The 9,072-nt window shown below is 33.7% G+C and overlaps 1 pseudogene; it reads left to right on the top strand.

Moving 5' to 3' along the window:
* Positions 1-5,865: 5,865 nt before the first annotated feature.
* On the top strand, positions 5,866-6,356 carry LOC150015155 (small ribosomal subunit protein eS24 pseudogene; annotated as a pseudogene).
* Positions 6,357-9,072: the final 2,716 nt, after the last annotated feature.

The raw sequence follows: 9,072 nt of genomic DNA, 5'->3' as shown, positions 1-9,072 counted from the left end.
TAAAATGTTGTTTGACATGTCCACTTGAAGGCTTTCTGCTCCCACTCTGGTCTAGCCCCTAGGCTCATTCTACTTAGAGTTTTTCAAAGGCCAACATTTTGAGGAGTGGGATCAGAAGCTATTTACTTTTTCCTCCTTGAAGATCTAAACCAGGTACAATTATTCATTTATTTATTCAATGTTTTCAACACTTATTGAGAACTTCCTAAAAGGTTCTGTACAGAGGTAAGACTGGAGCACTACCATTTAAGTATTTACCAAGAGAGAATAGTGATTCTCAATGTGTGGTTCCCAAATTAGCAGCCTCAGTATCACATGGAAATTGTCAGAAAGATAAATTTCAGACATACTGAGTCAGTAGCTCTGTTTTAACAAACCCTATCCCCTTGGGTAATTACGATAATGCATATTAAAGTTGAAGAACTATTGGAATAAGCCACATATGCAAGACAATAATTATAGTATTATACTATCATCATTGTCAACATGCTTCTGGAGAATAGACAACTGACTAACCAAAATAATATGGGAGTGCAGCATAAATCTGTGCCTTAATCATACATATGGGTGGACAAGTACAGTGTGGTTTTAAGGATTCCTTTATGAAAAGAAAACCTTTCTTTTCCTGCCTGTTGATGTACATTATTTTAACAGGGGTAAAGTTTACTATTAAACCATCATAAAATCAGTCACCTTAAAAAACGTTTTTGAAATACGGTGGGGAAACAAACCACAAATTAATTAATCAAAAAGCCATAAGCATAGGAAACCGAAATCTGATGAAGTAACGTTCTGGAATTTATGGTAAATTCTAATCAGTCAGTCCAGCAACAGATAAGCTTATCAGGTTGTACAGGTGCTAGCAAATGGAGGTGAGTAGGGGAAAAAGGAGAAAAGCAGACTTAACTGCACGGATTATTTCTTCCTTGTAATTGACCCTTTTTCTTACATAATGATAGTCTTTGACCTTGCCAAACACCTTTATATCTTAGACATAGTTCCTGAGCTCTGTGATACACTAACATTCTTCGAATAATTTATGAAGACTTTTGTTCACTTTTTATGTCTAAAGAGAATTTGACTTTATTCAACTTTATTTTCAGATAACTTGTTAATTGAAGTATTACTGTTGTAATTTTTTACTTTTTTTAAAAACTGATTGATGCAGAGTGTATAAGCTCTTACTAACAAGGCAGATTTAAGGATAGCCTACCATTTCACATAAACAATGGACAGATTGTTTGTTCCATATTGGTGTGTGGTATCTAAGATCTTTATGCTACAGCTTACTTCTGTGAGGAGACAGAGGCCTCCCGTGTCCCAGGTCTCCTATGCTAACCCTTCTCCTGTGACTGCCCTTTGGCCATTCCTACAACACACCTCCATTTCAGCACTTATTCCTTTGTTCTTTGTTTATCTGTTTATATACCTATCACTTCTGTTGGAATCTGAGCACACTGGGTTTTCTGTCTACTTCTGTGTGCCAGGCAATTAATACAATGTTCAAGAGTTGATCTGTTCCATAACTATTTCTTGGATAAATGAATGAATGGCTATGTGATAAAGTAAATGATTTTTCTTGTTCAAAATCATGGCATACTTTCTGAAAAATTGCCTTTATATTTCCTAGTAGGTAATTATAGTAGAAACTATCACAGAGATTTAAAACTATACCTTTACTCTGTATAAGGTTACTTCTTGCAAATGACAGAACATTTCATTTTTAAAGAACAAAAGTGATTAATTATAGAATACATACTGTATATTATGCTAGATAATTCACATTTCTTATCCCACTTTATACTCAGATCAAGCAAGCGTTTACAAGTGAGGACATTAGGAGACATATTTAATAACTTTAATGGAAACAGTTTTGAAAATCCAGGTTTAATTCCATAATCATGCTTTCCATTTATACTTTCTCTTCATCATTATTCTACTCTTCATTTTTAAGTACTTTTCTCCAGTTCTAGCTCATTTCTCTTCTCTGCCGTATGTTAAAATATAATATCTTGGTACATAAAAGTAGAATATTAGGAATAGTTATCCCAAATTTTGCAGAATACTAAGGTTTTATCCTCAAGGCCATCATGCAAAGAGGCATGGCAAGTATAGGTGGTTAGCTCTAGTAGCCTTGGTTCATTTAATGGTTCTGTGAGTTGTGGAGACCCTAAAGATAGTGCCTTTCCACACAAGGCCAATATTAATGAACTACAGGTAATGAAAACATTTTCTGTGTTCCAGTAACATCTGCCTCACTTGGGTACACGTGGCCCAAATAGATTTTAAAAAGCATTTCATTAACATACTGAAAAGTCCCATTAAATGCTAGACTAGAGAACTCACTAAGTCACACATTATATTGAAAACTGTCCTTCATGAGACTTCAAAGACTAAGTCTAATGGATTTTTCTCATCTCTAATATCAATGATTCTATTACACTTTGGGTAACTTAATTCTTTGGGTGTTTCCAAATAAAAAATTATTATATAAAATTAAGTTTTTTAAAGCATAAGGGGATAAAATCATATTTAATGAGGGATGAGATGATTATAAGGGTTACAGTGTGTTCCTAAAAGACTGGAATCATTCAGAAATTCTGTACTCCATCTTAAGCATTCTGATGGTAAGATGAGTTTTAATTGTCTTCAGAGCTTACTATATGAAACCTTGCTTTGCAGGGAGGGTCTTCTGAGAATGAAACATACAAGTATCTTTAAGAGGTCTATATTAGTTGTACAAATAAGGTGAATAATTTCCATGCAGAAAAAATAGCAATTATATAAAATTTTTGATACACAATAAGCTTTTAATGAATCACCTTGTTTAGAATTTTTCTCAGCTAAAACAGAGGCATTATTTCAGATAAAATTAGGATTACTTTTTGTTAACAATAAGTATTGTGCTATTTTGTGAAAGGCAAAAACAAAACAAAACAAAAACAACAAAACAAAACCCTCCTGCAATGATTTAATAATTTTAGCCTTCATAAAGTTTTGTATCTTTTCTTTAAATTCTTGGTTGATGCCAAAGTTCAATTTCTGCTATTCCAGTTGTATTCCTTAAAACAGGTAAAAATAATTTAAAAGTCATATATTCAAGAAGAATATTTAAATATACAGGAATATTATTAAGTTATAGCCTTTATTGTTTATTCTGGTAGTTTTCCTCCAAATTGTGTCCAAATGACTTTGTTTCACTGTAAAATAAAGGAAGTTGTGCACTTTATTTTCTTGGAAGGTAAAGGTAGAACTAATACAGAGAGGAACTTCTTTGGTAGCGTATGGGGTGCTATGGAAACAGGGTAACTAATGACATCACCTATATAAAAGAAGCTCTCAAGGCTATTGTACTGGCTGTGGATATCAGTACAAGCTGCTGTCCAGTTTACACTACCTCAGTACCAAAATTTAGTGATAATAAAAAATTAATAAGAAAAAAATAATTCCAAGGCCAAAGGTAGTTTATTGCTTTGTATAAGATTACAAGTGCTCCATGAAAATTAATGTTCAAGTTCAATGAAGACTTGTTTTATGTGGCTTGTTTTTCTGCCATAGCTTTCTTGAACCAAAGAGACTTTTTTCATATTCATGGGAAATATAAATTGATTTAGTCTAGCTTTCCTTTGCTCATGAAAAAAAGAAGGTATATGTGGCCTTTAAAGTTAACCGATCACTTCAGAATAAGGTCATCCATTCAGTTGAAGCAAGGTTGCATTTAAAAGCAGAACAATAGCCCTGTATAAGGAGGCATACGTTTTGCCAGAAGTAGACTATATCTGAATGCTTTGTACAAAATCCTTTGACCTTAACTCAAACAAAAAACAACACTGGAAGTTCTGCATTGTGCCAAGTGGCTGGCTATTAGTCTTAGACAACTAAATGTGTGTGTATATTTATACATATGTATGTATTTATATATATTTGTAAGGTGTGTATATGTGTATGTGTAAATGCATATCTAATTGTATATGTATATGTATACAAGTACACAAATTTTTTTTTAAATTTCCGATATATTTAGTTTGATTAAACAATAAACATGCCTTTCTACCACTATATATGAGGGGTCATTTGTCAAAAATGTATGCAATTAAACATATTGTAGTACTTGCTTGAAGGGAAAATACATTTTTAAAAGTATTATCACGTAGGCAGAACAAAAACAATACGAGTATGTTATCAGTACATAAATTAATATCTTTATACTACTGTCAATTATAAATATTTAGTTTTTCTTTGATAAATTCTTAGATGGTATTGTTTCAAGGGTAAATAATAACCAAAACTATAATTGATAATTTTAGTCCTGTTGCCAAATATTGAATTTATTGAATCCTGAAATATATACTTATGCAATCTTTCCATCTTTCTGTCCCCATTTCCCTTGTTCTATGTATCTCTTTCTCCTTCTGTCTCTGTCTCTGTCTGTCACACAAAGACACACACACAGGCGTGCGTGCGAGAGCCTACAAACATTAACTTTTTTCCATTATTTTTTTCACTTTCTTTAAAGCAAAAGCTAACATTTATCATTTGGTTTCTTACAACACACACATACACACACACACAATCTTATCATGGAAATACATAGAAGATTATGATTTGCTGTAGGTGGAGGAGAAAATTGCCTTGAAAGATTTGTTTTATGGTGATAGAGAAAGTTTTGTAAGGGAGTTATGCCTGAAAAGAGGTAGAATAATAAGAATGACTTCTCCAAGTGGATGGGCATGTTGAGATGTCAGTTCGCACTTTTTATGCATCAGTGAAGTGTACTCAGTAGAATGAAGGCATACAGAACAGTGGTGTGGTAGGAAAGGGGGGTACCAAAGTAGTAGGTCAGGCTGTTAGATGTTCAGTATCGTAGGAATGCAAAATGTGAAGAAGAGACATTAAAGATAGATGTTGACATTGTTAAAGATTCGATGACAAAGGTCTTTGTATGCCATTGATATAGTTTTGGCTTGACCTTATAGGTGACAGAGAGTCATTAAATGATTTTAAACAATGTATTGACACATTCAGATGAATCACTCCAGCAGATGTGTAGTGAACAGAGAGGAATGGGGCAAGAAGAAATATGTAGGCTTTTCCTAAGGAATGGCCAATGGAAGTTAAGATAGCTAACCTTTTAGCGAGAAAATGGATGAACTGGCAAACGATTAGGTAAGGGGAAGGGACACACAAGTTAAGGATATTGCCTGGTTAGAAGCTTGTTCAAGTTTATGGAAACTGGTGACACTTACTAGGCAAAGAGATATGTAAGAAAGGACAGGCTTACAAAGAAAGTGGCTAGGCATTTTCAATCTGTGTGGCCGTAAGATCACAGCTTGGCTATATGAGTCTGGAATTTGGGAAGAAGTTAATGGTGGGAGAATTTATAAATTATAAGTACTCATAAGGTGATGAATATAATCTGAGGAGAAACTATGTAGCATTATAAAGGATAGAATTATTGATAAACCACTTGGGGTATAACACTTAAAGATAGCGGGCAGAAGAGGAGAGAGAGAAGTGATCAAAGAAGTAGAAGAATGAAAAGAGTCTTATGACATAGAATCCAATGGATCATAGATTTGAAAAGAAGTAACTAAAATTCATTTGAGAGTCAAAAAAGATATATAAGGCTAAAATTTAAATATTGAGGCATTTCATGTTGTTTTATTTCAAAGGAAGTTTAGTTGAACCTGTAGTCCAAATATTAAATTCAAGTTAGTACAAAATATTTTCATGTCAAATCAGAGGCCAGAGAATTTAAGAGACTGAAAGAAAAATATCTTCTTGGTGTACATTAAAGTGCATATTTTTCATATCAAAGGAAGTTATTAACAAGATGAAAAGCAACCCTTTTCCTCCCTTGCTGCTTGAAGATTAGCCACCATCATGAATGACACAGTGACTATCCGGACCAGGAAGTTCATGACCAACAGACTACTTCAGCGGAAACAAATGGTCATTGATGTCCTTCACCCTGGCAAGGCAACAGTACCCAAGACAGAAATTCGGGAAAAACTAGCCAAAATGTATAAAACCACACCAGATGTCATCTTTGTGTTTGGATTCAGAACCCATTTTGGTGGTGGCAAGACAACTGGCTCTGGCATGATTTATGATTCCTTGGATTATGCAAAGAAAAATGAACCCAAACATAGACTTGCAAGACATGGCCTGTATGAGAAGAAGAAGACCTCAAGAAAACAGAGAAAGGAACGCAAGAACAGAATGAAGAAAGTCAGGGGGACCGCAAAGGCCAATGTTGGTGCCGGCAAAAAGAAGGAGTAAAGATTCTTCAGTGACTTTATCTGTGCTGATGATGCAGATTTTTCATGAGGATTAATAAAAGACCTTTTATGTTTCTGGTTCTTTGAAATATAAAAAAAAAAAAAAAAAAAAAAGATGAAAAGCAACCTACTGAATAGGAAAAATATTTACAAATAATATATCTGGTAAAGGGTTACTATCCAAAATACACAAAGAACTCCTATATTCTAAGAGTTATAAAAACAACCAATCAGATTTAAAAATGGGCAGAAGATCAGAACAGACACTTTTCCAAATTTTCAACTAACCTTTCTTTGAAAGAAATATAGATGGCCAACAGGTAGATGAAAAGACGCTCAATACCACTAATCATCAGAAGAATGAATGTTAAAACCACAATAGATATCCTTTTGTACCTTTTAGAATAGCTAAACCAAAAATGATAAGAAATAATAGATGTTGCTGCTGAGGAATTAAAACAAAAACAACACCGCAGACTCTTGTGCACTGTTGGTGGGAATTAAATTGGTGCAGCCACTATGGAAAGCAGTATGGAGGTTGCTCAAAAAAATTAAAAAATAGGACTAATATATGATTCAGCAGTTCCACAGAAATACTAATTTGAAAATACATATGTACTCTCATGTTCACTGCAGCATTATTTACAATAGTCAAAATATGGAAACAACCTAAGTATCCATCAGTAGATGAATCGGTAAAGATGTATCATGTATATACAATGAAATACTATTCAGCAATAAAAAGGAATGCAATCTTGCCATTTGTGATGACATGAATGGACCTGAAGGACATTACATTAAGTGAAATAAGACAGACTGAGAAAGAAAAATACCCTATGGCCTCACGCTAATACACTAGTAATTGCATATTACTAGATAATTCAATGCTGTAAAGAGACATGTCTTATGTCACAAAGCAGGAATCTCTCACTTCTTTTGATTCACGAAAGAATAAAAACATTTGATTTTTTTAAGTCTTGATAAAAGTAAACATAACAGAAGTGGGGCTAATCATGATGTAAAGAGGGAGGGTGGCATATATAACAATTGTTTATTTCCAATTAAAAAATAATGTGAAATATTCATTATATTTGAATGGAAGTGCAACAAGAGATTAGTGTCCATACATTTCATTTTTCCCCCCTATGGTTTAACAACGTTACTCTTTATGTCTACTTTCTACACCACCAGCCTTCACTTGATTTCTACCTTGGTTCAGTGGGATTTATCATCTAAATCACCACTTCATCTTCCAATTCATGGTCTGCTGCCCCCTTTATGGCCTGACTCAGTTTGATTGATCTCACATAAATTAAATATTTGTTAAAGTTTCATACCCCTCTTTGGTAGAATGTCCCAATGGGAAGACTAGTTTGTCTTAGTCTAATATACCTCCACCTGAGCTCAGGTGAATCAACTGTCAGACAGAATGGAGAAGTAAATAAAAGCAAATAAATGCCAAGAACAACCAGTTCTTATGCCCATGCAGGTTACAGATAAGACACAAGTTTAAAATATTAATTACCAGTATCCTATTATTCCTGAATCCTCAAAGGTCTTGCCGACTGAAAAATTCTGGTGACTGATTGATTACAAGAATACTGCTCAGGAATTTGATAGTTCTTACTATTGTTTCATTCTTCTTTTTTCTGGAGTAATGCAGATACTAATAAAAAATGCTTTTCATGTTAAGAATTGTTGGGTCTGGAGAGCAGTGTTAAATTTCTGTATCTACCAATCTAATTGTCCTACACTTTGGTTCATCACATTCAAAATCATCAATATTCTACTCTTTTTGTATCGTTACCCTCTGTGGTTTTAATCATTGTGTGAACACATAGTTTAAATTTTTGGTTGCAGAGAAGACCCATGAAGAACTGGATGCACTCTGAACAAGGAAGCAGGTCAAAATACAAATGGTAGGCTTTCATTCTGGTTTAAATAAAAGAAGACATGACTCTGGACCAAGGCAAAATAACAGAAAAATAAAAATAGAAAACTTAAGGGCTCATTTTTGCCTTGTCTTAGTCAACAGTCCATCTTCCCGTATTTTTCCTCAGTCTGGCTTTCTGTTGGTGTCTAGAATGGTAGGAAGCAAGGGACAGATGGAGATGAAAAGAGAGATGTGATAATAGATGATTTAAAACTTACACATAGCCAAGACAAAAGCTGAGAAATGACTTAAGTCCTCTACAGATACAGAAAGTAAAAATGATTCACCCTCACAAAAAAAAAACAGAAGTCTGTCAATTAAATGCTTTCAGAAAAGTCATTTGCAATGTGGGTTACTTGACTTTCTCCACTTCATATTAGAAATAAGAATGCATTAATAGAGTAGGTATTCACAGAGGAAAATACCATGGGTTTTTATAGGCTTTCATTATTAGGCTATTATTACCTCAGTACATTATAAAGAGACATTAATTTATCATGCAATGTGTATTTCAGAAAACCTCTTAACTTGCAAGGAAGAAAGTTGCCTCTCTGAACTGGGAAAAATAAAATAAAACACAGCTCTTTTACTCTGTTATTGCTACACAGAGATAACATTTAAATGAGTTGATTGGTTAGCAGAATACTGGAAACTTTTGTTATTTATTTGACCAAATGAACCAGTTGTTTAGGTGCAGGGTAAACTTAGCTTTAAGCTTTCTGGTGACTACTCCTGTGTGAGAATTCTACCCAGTTTATAGTTCTGCAGTCTCTCAGAAGGAGGGTAATTCTGTACTAGAACATTTTTTTTTAATTGTCAAACTTTATGGAAAATTTGTTATGTATAGATATCTCTAGA

Source organism: Furipterus horrens, unplaced genomic scaffold (genome assembly GCF_987537825.1).
Source record: "Furipterus horrens unplaced genomic scaffold, mFurHor1.1.pri manual_scaffold_3, whole genome shotgun sequence".
Lineage (NCBI taxonomy): Eukaryota > Metazoa > Chordata > Mammalia > Chiroptera > Furipteridae > Furipterus > Furipterus horrens.
This window is presented reverse-complemented; position numbering and strand designations above follow the sequence as displayed.